Below are 12,162 nucleotides of genomic sequence, written 5' to 3' on the forward strand. Positions count from 1 at the left end.
AGAAAAAAAGGGGAATAGGCGCGTTTAGCAAAATATCGCCCCACCCACCAACCCTTTGAAATAAGAAGGGGGAATAGGCGCGTTTAGCAAACGCCCGCCTCACCCTCCAACCCTTGAAATAAGAAGAAAAGAAGGGGGAGTATGCGCGTTCAACCAACGCTCGCCCCACCCGCCGACCCTTGGAAATAAGAAGAAAGGGGGAATAACCGCGTTAAGCGTAATGAAAACACGGGCCTACAGTAATACCGCAAGTGCACGGTCGTCGGTTGTAGCTCGTGCAAGTACGGGTCGATCCACAGAGATTGGGAGTGTTTTGTAGTGTTTAGCTATTTTGGGCTCCTAAATTGTTGTTGGTTAACTTATGAAGCCTTTTTGGGTTTTGGGCTTAGGGGGTTTGTTTTGGTCTTCTGGTGAGCTCAAGTTGTGCTCTGGGCTTTTGGGCTCAATGGGATTGAGCTAACAGTGGACTGTGGGCTTTTGATTAGACCTAGGCTTTGGTTTGTAAAGGTCCAATGGTTAAAAACCCAGGCTTTGGACTTATGGGCTTCTGGCTTAGTAGCAAAAGAGGAGTGTAAACAGTGGCTCTAGGCCAAATTGGAAGCAAACCAGAGAACAAAAGAATGGCAAAAACAGCAAAGATTAAACAGACTAAAAACTAAACAGCAAAAGAAAGACAGTGAGAAAAATGGTGGAAAACAGTGTGTGAAAATGTGAAGAAAAACAGTGATTCTAGAGCTAAACAATGGCTGTGAGCCAAAGGCAAGAGTGTGAAGACAATACAGTTATAAGATAAAACAATGATGAGAACCTAGGCATACACTAGAGTGGGAAGAGAACCAGTTTGCTCACAGTCACTAGTGAGCACTAGTTTCTCCCCACTACTCAATCAACACAATGCTTCAAAGGTTTTAACTTATCGTTCAATTACTCAACAGTGAACAAAAACTAACAGTGAACTAAAGAGGGATAAAATACTAACATTAACAACGAACCTAGAGAATTAACATTCACACTAACACAATACTAACAGTGACACTTAAACATGATACTAAAAATTAAACTAAATATGTATAATGTATCAAACAGGAAACAAAAATTTATCAAAACAGGGAACAAAAATTAACAAGGAACAAACATTAACAAAATAAGAATCATTGCTAAACAGGAAACAAAAATTGAGGTAAAAAAAATTAAAATTTAAAACACAACAGGGAATTAAAATTCAACATTAACAGGGAATTAAAATTTAACACTAACAGGAAAATAAAATTAAAACACAAATTGCAATAAAAAGTGACAGAATTTAACAGAACTTGAAATTAAAATTGAAACCCTAAATTGAAATTTAATTGAAATTTAAGAACTGGAATTAAAACTAAGGTATCCCATATTAGGGGGTATCTCGGCTAACCCAAGCACACCCTGAAATTGCTCTACACACTCTCTATTTATAGCATACAAATACCCAATTTTTTTCAAACCCTAAAATTAGAAATTAGGTATTTTCAATTTCGAAATTGCTCACCAAATCCGCTGAATTGGTGGTGACCCATGCCTCTTTTCTTCTCTCTCGGTCCTTCTCTGCCTCCAATTGCGTCAATTGCTCCCTAATTCGAGGTGTTTTATCAACCCTCACCTAGGTCAGTTGGTGAGAGGAGTTAAAGCAACTCGGCTAGGGGGATGGTGTGGTGTCGGGTGATGATGGTGAAGAAGTGATGGCGCTGCAGAGGTGAGGTGGTAGAGATGGTGGAGCAGGTGGTGGCAGGGATGATGATGGAGTTGCAGACGAGGGTCGGGAGAAAGAAGAAGAAAGAAGGAGGAGAAAACGATTTGGGTTAGGGATCGTTTGTTTTGGGGTATAGGTTTCTGATGCTAGGGTGTGAAGCAGGTTCAGCGGAGTTTGATGAACAACGAGTGGAAGGCGTTGGATGTGGAGATGAAGATTGATCTAACGGATAAAAGTGAAGATGCTGGCAGCGACCGTTGGATGCAGATATACAACGAAATTAACGGCGCCAGATGGAGTTAGGTGTTGTAGTGTTAGGCGGAAGTATCGAGATTTGATGCGCAGGCAAAGAAGCGATCGTTGGATTCAACTACAATCTAATCTGAAGGCTTGGAATTTAGGCACTATGGTGTTTTGCAGGAGCTTCAGATTTTGATGCGCGATGAAGGAGCGACCATCGGATGATGAGATGGATCCAATCCGACGGCTGAAGATGGAGGCGGTTTTGGATTTAGAAAATGGGTTTGGGTAAGGGTTTTGGGCCTTGGGTATGCCAAGCCCATATCTTCTTTAAGAACAATTCTTCCTTCTTGAGCCCATTCCTAGCTTTTTGGACGTGCGCTCCATTCTTTGCGGCTTCCTTGCGTAATTTCTTCCGGCTTCTCACTACTCTTCAGCTCTTTTCCGCTCCGCAAGTTATCCAGATTTTATTTATTACCTAAAAATGCAAAATTAAGTAAGAAAAATATTTATTCTTGAAAACAATGAAAATACAGAATATGGGATAAAATGTAGAATTACTGCACAAAAGATGAGTTAAATGCCAACAAAAAGGGATAAATATATACAATATTTGGCACTCATCAAATACCCCCAAACCTGAATTTTACTTGTCCTCAAGTAAAACAAAATTAAGGAAATCCTAACTATACCACTGTCGCTGGTCTCTCGAATGCATTTAGCGTATGCACTAAGCCTTTTAAACCACTAAGTGTCCCTAGTGGACGAGTTGAAGTCTCGTGAAGGTTTGCTTAGAACGTACCTACAAAGTTCTAGGTCAAAATATAAGCTCAGATTCCATCAAATGTGACATGTACAAAACAGTTTAAGCTCACAGCAAAATGGAGATGTCAATCTAGCTATCGAAGGCACAATCTTAGCACTGATAACAAAAAAAGACATGTGATAAGAGTGTAAAGTGTATCTACACATGTGTAAAGAAAGATCTGAAGTTATGACTACTAATCACCAAGAGATAGTTTCTCAGGCTAAGAACCAAGGTCGAAATCTAGCTAGCTGTCCGGACTTTACGAGAATTGTGAATGAGTCGGAGGTATTTCACAATTGCCCGCGCACTAGTACAAACCTTCACATAGGCCACGTTTTTCGGTTTACAGCCTAGCCACGTTTCAGGTTATTTGCGTGGCTACTAGTCATATGTATAACTATAGCCACGTTTTGTGTTACCCTGTAGCCATAATGCACCATTTGGTCATGTATTTAAACCTAAACCCATCAATTGTAGCCATAAGGCACCTTCTGGTCATGGTTTTAAGTATAAACCCATCACTTGTAGCCATAGGTGAGAATATGACCACATTAAGCAATTATGTACGTGTCGAATTCATAGGTTGGCTTTAGACACGCATATTAACTCGTGACAGAAAGATATCAGATTAAGCCACTTAGATTTGTTTATGTGCCCAAATGAGTGGTTCATTAGACACATCTTGCAATCGAGACAAAAGACTCTCCATGGCCATCCGCAGTAGGGTCAGGGTATAAATATGCCCCTAGTTTTTAAACACGGCAAACACAAATACAATTCGGCACTCAGTGGATTAATGTCTTAAAATTACTCTGTGTAAGCAAGTGTTGCCAAGTATTGATGAGACGGTAACATCTTCATTCTAATACATGATTGGCGAGCTTAGATTTTTATAAAAAATTAGAAGATTGAAACTGTTACAAAATGCATCGTACCATTCCAAGACACATCAAATTTAGACGAGCTTAGATTAATTTCATGAAAAAAAATGTTTACACGAGTAATTTTCAATCGCATACTATTACATTTACTTTTCTGAAAATGCAGGCAACTTGATGCAATTGTCATAAGGAATAGCAGCGTGAGAGACCATAGCAGCAGGATTACATGATCATTGTCTTCTTATCTACAATGCCCGAGAATTATCTACAGCTAGGACAGACCCGGATATGCTCCAACACATATGTATTGCTTATTTTGCTTCTGGAACTTCCATATGAATATTGATGATTGAGTTTATTTGTTATAAACTTTTAATACTTATAACTTGTTCATAATATGCATCCTTTGTTGATTAACAGGCATGAGGATGAATTAGTTCATATGAAAAGAGAAAAAACGTCACTGCAGGGGATTTTTTTCTCAGCAAGTCAAAACCAGGAGCCACAAACACCTTCAGGGGTTTCAAGCGGTAACAGAGCCGGGACTTCGAATGGGGTCATATTATTTCTTTTCCGACGTTCAACGATATTTTTTTTCTTTTGTATTTCATATTTTGTCTTACAACCTAAAGCAACACAAAATGTTGCATGGTATAAAAGCTTACCAGTGTTGTGATACAAAAGAAAATCAAACAAACTCGTGGCAACCATCAAAGCATACTTTAAAGGCCATGCTAGGAGGCTTGCAACAACTGGGAAAACTCCTCGGAAACCAATAGCCGCTGCATCAAACATATAACAAGTCGAAGTAATAAGTATCCACATCAAGTAAACAAATGTCAAAGTTGTTCTTCCATTTCCCTTAGGTTCAAAAACATGGAAATACAAATGAATGACGATACAGGGAAGAGGAGAAGACTAATATTGAGTTTCCCTTTTATGCTGAAAACTGGGACCTTCTCATTCCCCCGTACCTTTTCAAAGCAAACATCCGAAAACACAGTGGTAACAATTTTTTCAGAACTAGTTATCTATCAACAGAAGTAGTCCAAAAGATAACAAAATGATCTTCAGTAGCTTTATCATTGATAGAACAGACATATGTCATATAACAAAATTCACTCAAATTTTGAAATCCAAAGAAAAAGATAAATGACAAAACGACTGCTCAAAAATAAAATTCATGCTAGCTCAATCATGATACAACAACAGTATTTGATAGGCTTGGACTCCATATATCGTTATGATGTGAACTACATCAACTAATCTAAACAACAAAACGTAACCAAACCCGCAAATCTTAATATATAAGAAAAGAAAATACCAAAATCCAAGCAACAGGAGAAAAAACATACCCACTGGTATTGTCTTGGATCTCTATTTAAAAGTACCAAGCCTAGTTAATAGATCTTGCCAACACCCCATAGATAATGGCCGCATCTTTTCACTAACATGTAGCTTCATCGAGATTGCAGAACTATAAGATCTAATTCCTGCAACAATTTATAGCATAAGTGGATACACTAATATAAACCTTTACGTAGGCAATGGTTTGAGATCATAAGTTGTCGGTGCGGAAGAGAAATGTTGGGGATTCACGGCTATTAAAATAGACGCTTTCGACATTTATCTGCAGCAGAGTGGCATGCCATTTCAAGTCTCAATCTCAGCCAAAAAAAAACAAGGAGAAACTGAATGAACAAAAAAATAAAAAAAATAAAATGGAACAATGAAATCATCAAATTAATTCTTTCTGTATGCAGCTCACTTGATTGGATGTTGCTTCATCAAATTTTCTAAGTTAATCCAAACCTCCTTTCCCTTCCCATGTAAGTTATCCTCTGACCTCTTTCTGCTTCCCATTCTTTACAAACTACACAAACAGTAACATGCATATAAATTGAATATAATCATAAATTTAGGTATGCAGGTAATCCCCATGCCAATCCAAAAAATGTTTTACCTTCTCAACAAAATCAAGGTCCAATTAATCAACGGCCTCTTATACTAATATTCAGAAGATCCATCTTGATTGCAATAGCATAATTAAACGCATCAAGGAACCAAAGCTGAATTTTGTTTCTCCTGGTACCGTACATCTATTTATAAACCAAGCAGATTCTAGTTAATCATTTCAACAAACAGCTAAAGTACATGAAGTTATCAACAAACCAAAATGAGTTGATTTGCAATTAAACCCCTAACATGTTCATTATGGTCAAATCATTTTCTTCTTCTTCTTCCCAGAATAAAAACTGTAAAACAGCACCAACGAAGGAAGTTAAGAAATTACAGGAAGTTTAACATGAACCGATAAGAAAACTCACAACATAAGAGTACATAAACCTATTTGAATCAATACTTAAATCAAAATTTCGAAAATCCCCAGATAACAAGAAAATATTTTAAATTAACACAGATCTTCTTACCCAAAATCGATGTACGATAACAGGGGACAAGAGACATCAACATATCATCCTTTTTTCCATATTCAAAATCTCTAAAAAATGAAGAACTTCATGAGATAAAACATGGAAGAAAAAAAAACATATGGGTTTTGGTTTACGGGGTATTAGCCACTCGGAGGGGTGTTGTTTTGTGATTTGGTTACTCTTATTGATTTACGGTGGTGACCAATGGAAGTGGTGAAGTTCTATTCATGGGTTTTGTTGAAGGGTTTCAATCTTGGAAAAAAGAAAAAAAAAGACGCGGAACAGAGATCGCAATATTCGGTTAGGTTTCACAGGGGAAAGAAATTTAGTGAAATTTTGGGGGAAATAATGCGCCAAAATTTTGTTGTTCCCGCCACTCGAGATTGCAATCTTCCCTCCTTTGCCAGTGGTAATCTATGCCTTTTTGTGTTTGCAATTATATTCGTTGGATTAGTGATTCTGATTTTCTATTGGTCCTATAAACACCATACGGATAACACTTTTTCTTTTGTGCTGATTATATCTTTCTGCTTAACCTAAAATTTCAATTTGCTGAACGATTTTAATTTATAATTTCAATTTGCTAAATGATTTTAATCTATATTTTTTTACATACTGATATATAAGGGGGATCGGTGGACAATCCTATATAAACACTACATTGTAAGATTTGACCCAATTTTTTTCTTTAAAGTGTAAAGACAATGAAAATAATTTGGTGATACGTTTTTTTTTTTATAAAAACGGGACAATCCTACAAGTAAGCACAATCCAAGAAGTATAATACCACCATTTTCCCTTTTGAAAATAAACCATTGAAAATTAACGTCCAAAATTAAAATCGGTAAATGGTGAGGTTTGGTATCTCGAATTTTGTTCATTTTTTTCTGTAGAATTTAGTGTTTCATAAGAATAACGTTTCATCAAAATATTAGGTCCAAATTCATAGTCGATCTGACTCTAAAAAAATTTGGTGCAAATCTTATAAGATAGTTTTCGTATAATATTGTTCTTGGATCCTATCTCCTAATGTATAAATAACCCGATCAGTTTTATAGTTATTATATTAGATCGATTTGTTTTACATAAGTAAATGAATTAACAATTTAGTGACTCAAATAAATTTGTGACCTTATTGTCCAATGATGTGCAACGAGTGACACCGAATGAAATTCATTGAGCCGGACTAAGCAGCTAAGGGGATCAAGTGAGACCGGACGAAATTTAATGTCAAATGAAGTAATGTAAATCTATAAGCATTCGATGAGATTGAGTAAGATAAAACGAAATATAAATCACGAATCAGATGATAAATTTATAAAGAAGTCCCAGTGATAGACATAACTTCGAAATCCCTAATTATAAAAAAAACCTTACTTGGTTTAAATATTTATGCATCAAACGAACTCCGGTGAGATATTTAACCCACACTTGCATTAACTAATTTCCCATAAACTCGATCATATTTAACTCAATTTTACTTCATGAATTCAATTTATGCACAAACTTGGTAAGACCGATGATCAACATAACTCCATCTAATTCATTCAAATTGTACTCAATTTTCCATCAACATCTCTAGAGCACATATACCTTGACTTATTAATCAAATATGATTTCACACATGACATTGCTTGACCAATGATCCACCTAATTCCATTTACTTCAATCCAATTGTACCCAACGTTCAATCAATATCATTAGATAATACTCGCATTTGTTAACTATCCACAAATTAAATCAAATTTTACTCAATTTTTCTCCATCAAATCAAAAATCAGTATAGTTTAATTATTCGATCAGTCGATTCCAAGAAAGATTCATCTGACTTTGGATTTTTTTTGCTAGTATTAGGTGAGCTAAATTTTTTACGTAAAATCGATTCCAAAATTATTTTATGTGTCTTGAATTTATTCTATTATTTTTGAAATTGATATCACAAGAAAAAAGAAAAAAAAAGTGCAACAATTATTTTTAGATAGAGAGCAAATATGTACTTTGCAAACGTTTGGTTGTTAGGATGGCCCTGTAATGGACGGTTCAGATTATTGAGGAGAAAGTCAAGCTATCAACATTCTGACGTGTCGCATGTTTATTAGCTGGTTATCAAACGATTGATGCACTAATATGCATGGAAACATCAAACCTTTATGAAAATTTCTACATGCTCCCCGACTTCTCTTCTCATCTAAATCTGCCTCCGCCTCCAGTGAATATCGATGCAGAGCTTTACAAAAACCCTAACAACCAAACCCTATCATTTTCGTAAGTTCGAATCCAAAAACTCTCACCTTTCCATCGCGAGAACCAAATCCACTGAAACTCCAATCAAAGCGAAACTGGAAGAACTGATTTACCTAGAAGTTGTTTCTCATCTCCTGCAAATCAAACAAACAAACGACCTTAAGGTTTAGTTTCCCTCTCTATCTGCCGTTCTTCACGTCTCCTACAACTACCATATGGATTTACATTTTACTGTTGTTTTCTCTTTGTAGATTCATAAGAGAAGCCCAAACTTGAACAACTAAACAGGAAGAATAGATGATACCCTAACTTCTATATTCAATTGGGTTCCTATTCTTCCTTCACGAAGTCAATTTTCATCCGTGTTGTTGATTCAGGTCTAGTACTTCCTCAATTCTTTTAAAGATTTGGTTTTTCTTCGTGTTTAAGAAAGAGAATTGAATTTTAATTGAATTTCCATTTAGTATTTTTTTTTGTTCGAATTTCATTGAAGAGAAATGGAGAAAAGGTTTTGAAGTAGTTTTTAATCAATACTCTGATTCCTCTTTATCATCACTTCCTAGATAAACCTCGAGATTTTGGTACTAATTTCTTACATTTTCTGTTCAATTCGTATCTTTCACACCTCTTTGATATATAATTATAGTGAAGGGAAGTTGTATTTTTGGATATCTATGTTCTGGTGCAAGTCATTAGAACTGAGTTTTAGCTTAAACTAATAAAAGTGACACAAGTTCAGGAATCCTTGTTATGTACTCAGTAATGAAAGATATGAAAGATTTATGACACTAGTTGAAAATGAGGTATGGGAGTTGTGTCCGTCCAAAATGTTGTAATTTCCTGACTAATTCACATATATTGTTGTCTTAGCTTCTATTGCTATGAGGTTATTTGCCCGGTCATCAATTTGATGTTGGTGGATCTTATTTCCGAGCTACGTTCTGTATTATGAGACCTAATTATCTTAGTTTTTTGTAGGATTCTGTAGGTTGGTAAATGATGGCACATTCTTTTTAAACAGCGTAACAATATTAGCCATCAAAATCAGTTGATGTGCTTACCATGATTGTTAGTTAGTTTTGCCCGTCAACTGTAGTTGTTAGGTGCCTACTGACTAGCATATTTCATTTCGAGAGAGTTTTTTGTTGGGTGAACTAGGACCTACCGTATGGCATTTGACATTAGCATCTTCTAAGGTTAACTATTCATTTGAGGAAACTCTAAACTTGATTAATCCTATAGCGTGTGAATGCCAGTGGTCAAATGGGTTGGTTCTTGCGTGTCCATTCAAAAAGCTCTTCTGGAAATATTTTCTTTTGGAGCTATAACGAAGTTCTGAATATATGTCGGCCTTGTGCCCACTAGCCGTTGAAGAATGACCTTGTGCACCATTGTCGGTTGATACTTTTCATGGACAACAAGGTAACATTTTATTTGATTTGATAATAGTACTCTCTTTAATTATACGTCTTTACATGTTTCATGGCTTGTATGTATATTTTTTTTTCCAGGGGTGTACTCGTGACATTTGTTTTCTAAGTTTAGTCTAATACATCTCCTTGCAGTGTTCTATTTTCAAATCTTATAATTCTGAATGTGTTGTATCTGGATGCTCACCTCGTTCCTCGTTTATTTTTATGCTTTCTATATAGATTAGAATATTAGTACTGGAATTGGTTTAATTCTTCTTGCTAATGCAGGGTACTTCTGGGGTTCCGAAACCATCCCCGATCACAACATTAGATGCTCAACAGGCTGAAGCTAAATGCTCTTCTTGCAAGAATCATATGCTCAACAGGTTGAAGAATGACCTTGTGCACCATTGTCGGTTGATACTTTTCATGGACAACAAGGTAACATTTTATTTGATTTGATAATAGTACTCTCTTTAATTATACGTCTTTACATGTTTCATGGCTTGTATGTATATTTTTTTTTCCAGGGGTGTACTCGTGACATTTGTTTTCTAAGTTTAGTCTAATACATCTCCTTGCAGTGTTCTATTTTCAAATGTTATAATTCTGAATGTGTTGTATCTGGATGCTCACCTCGTTCCTCGTTTATTTTTATGCTTTCTATATAGATTAGAATATTAGTACTGGAATTGGTTTAATTCTTCTTGCTAATGCAGGGTACTTCTGGGGTTCCGAAACCATCCCCGATCACAACATTAGATGCTCCAACAGGCTGAAGCTAAATGCTCTTCTTGCAAGAATCATATGCTCAACAGGTTGAAGAATGACCTTGTGCACCATTGTCGGTTGATACTTTTCATGGACAACAAGGTAACATTTTATTTGATTTGATAATAGTACTCTCTTTAATTATACGTCTTTACACGTTTCATGGCTTGTATGTATATTTCTTTTTCCAGGGGTGTACTCGTGACATTTGTTTTCTAAGTTTAGTCTAATACATCTCCTTGCAGTGTTCTATTTTCAAATGTTATAATTCTGAATGTGTTGTATCTGGATGCTCACCTCGTTCCTCGTTTATTTTTATGCTTTCTATATAGATTAGAATATTAGTACTGGAATTGGTTTAATTCTTCTTGCTAATGCAGAAACCATCCCCGATCACAACATTAGATGCTCAACAGGCTGAAGCTAAATGCTCTTCTTGCAAGAATCATATGCACTAGAGAGATGGTACTAATCCAAAACATTGGAGATTGAAGCTGTTATCCGTCGATGGTTCTCAGTCTGGTGCCAAGTGGACTACCAATCTTGTAATAGTTGATTGTAAATTTTATTCAAGTCTTTTCCAGTTATATTCTTATAAGTTTGTTGATAGGTCTTGTAACCTTATGGTCCTTGACGAATGGTCCTCCTCCTGGCATTTTGCTCATGTTAAAGGAGCATGAGGCCTGTCATGTAAATCTTTACTACACTTTATTATTCAAATAATAATAATATGCTTCCATGTATTAAAAATCAATATTCTAATTTTATTTTCGTTTGTTCAAGATACATTTTTATTTTCTCTGTATTTGGTTTAATTTGGAGGTTCAAGCCAGGACGCTAAATCTTACCTGTAACCAAAGTTGTGGTCACGTTAATTCCGGTTTAGATGATAGCAATAACGATGGTTAAAATGATTCCATGTGGCTTAAAGGTACACCCTAGCCACATTGAAAGGCTAATATGTGTCCTTGAGGAATTTATCGCCATGGTTTCAATAATTCTCCGTGTCCAGCAGGAAAACAATCTCCACAGTTAAAATGATTCCATGTGGCTTAAAGGTACACGCTAGCCACATTGAAAGGCTATTATGTATCCTCGAGGAATTTATTGCCATGGTTTCAATAATTCTCCGTGTCCCAAAGGTAAACAATTGCTACGTTTAAAATAATTTGTGTGTTTGTAGAAAATTGATCTCCATGGTGCTGCAAGTCAATGTAGCCTTAAGTTACAAATTGGCCATAATAAAATGAATTTTGTGTGTCCAATTGATGACAAAAGCCATGACTAAAATATAATTCATGTGACTTTAAGGTAAACTTTAGCCACATATAATCAAATTGTGTGTCTATAAGAATCTTATGGTCATGGTGATAGTGAAAATGCTTAACGACAAAAAAAATAATGAGTACCATATAGACACGGTTATAGAGTTACAGTCATGGTAAATCATATTTTATAGCCACTCAAAGTTTATGTAGCTATAAAGGTACCTCTTTGTCACGGCACCTGATGCCACATTTTTGGAGTGAAAAAAATCCATGACCAAAAGCTTATGGACACGGTGATTAAGTGTGGCCAATGTGAAGATTTGTACTAGTGGCGTTGTACATCAATGGCATACACCCTTCCTTGCTTATTACAATGAAAC

The 12,162-nt window shown here is 35.9% G+C and overlaps 1 long non-coding RNA gene across 3 annotated transcripts; it reads left to right on the forward strand.

Annotated features, from left to right (window-relative positions):
- Positions 1-8,289: 8,289 nt before the first annotated feature.
- Positions 8,290-11,254, forward strand: LOC113274777. 3 transcript variants are annotated; one of them, XR_003323220.1, is made up of 6 exons: positions 8,290-8,495; positions 8,583-8,708; positions 9,574-9,753; positions 10,032-10,184; positions 10,463-10,616; positions 10,895-11,254. It is a non-coding gene; the product is annotated as an uncharacterized LOC113274777 (long non-coding RNA). The 3 variants fall into 3 exon arrangements; XR_003323221.1 differs by having other exon boundaries at positions 9,588-9,753; XR_003323219.1 differs by having other exon boundaries at positions 8,583-9,753.
- The last annotated feature ends 908 nt before the right edge of the window (positions 11,255-12,162 follow it).

This window comes from Papaver somniferum, chromosome 4 (assembly GCF_003573695.1).
Source record: "Papaver somniferum cultivar HN1 chromosome 4, ASM357369v1, whole genome shotgun sequence".
Lineage (NCBI taxonomy): Eukaryota > Viridiplantae > Streptophyta > Magnoliopsida > Ranunculales > Papaveraceae > Papaver > Papaver somniferum.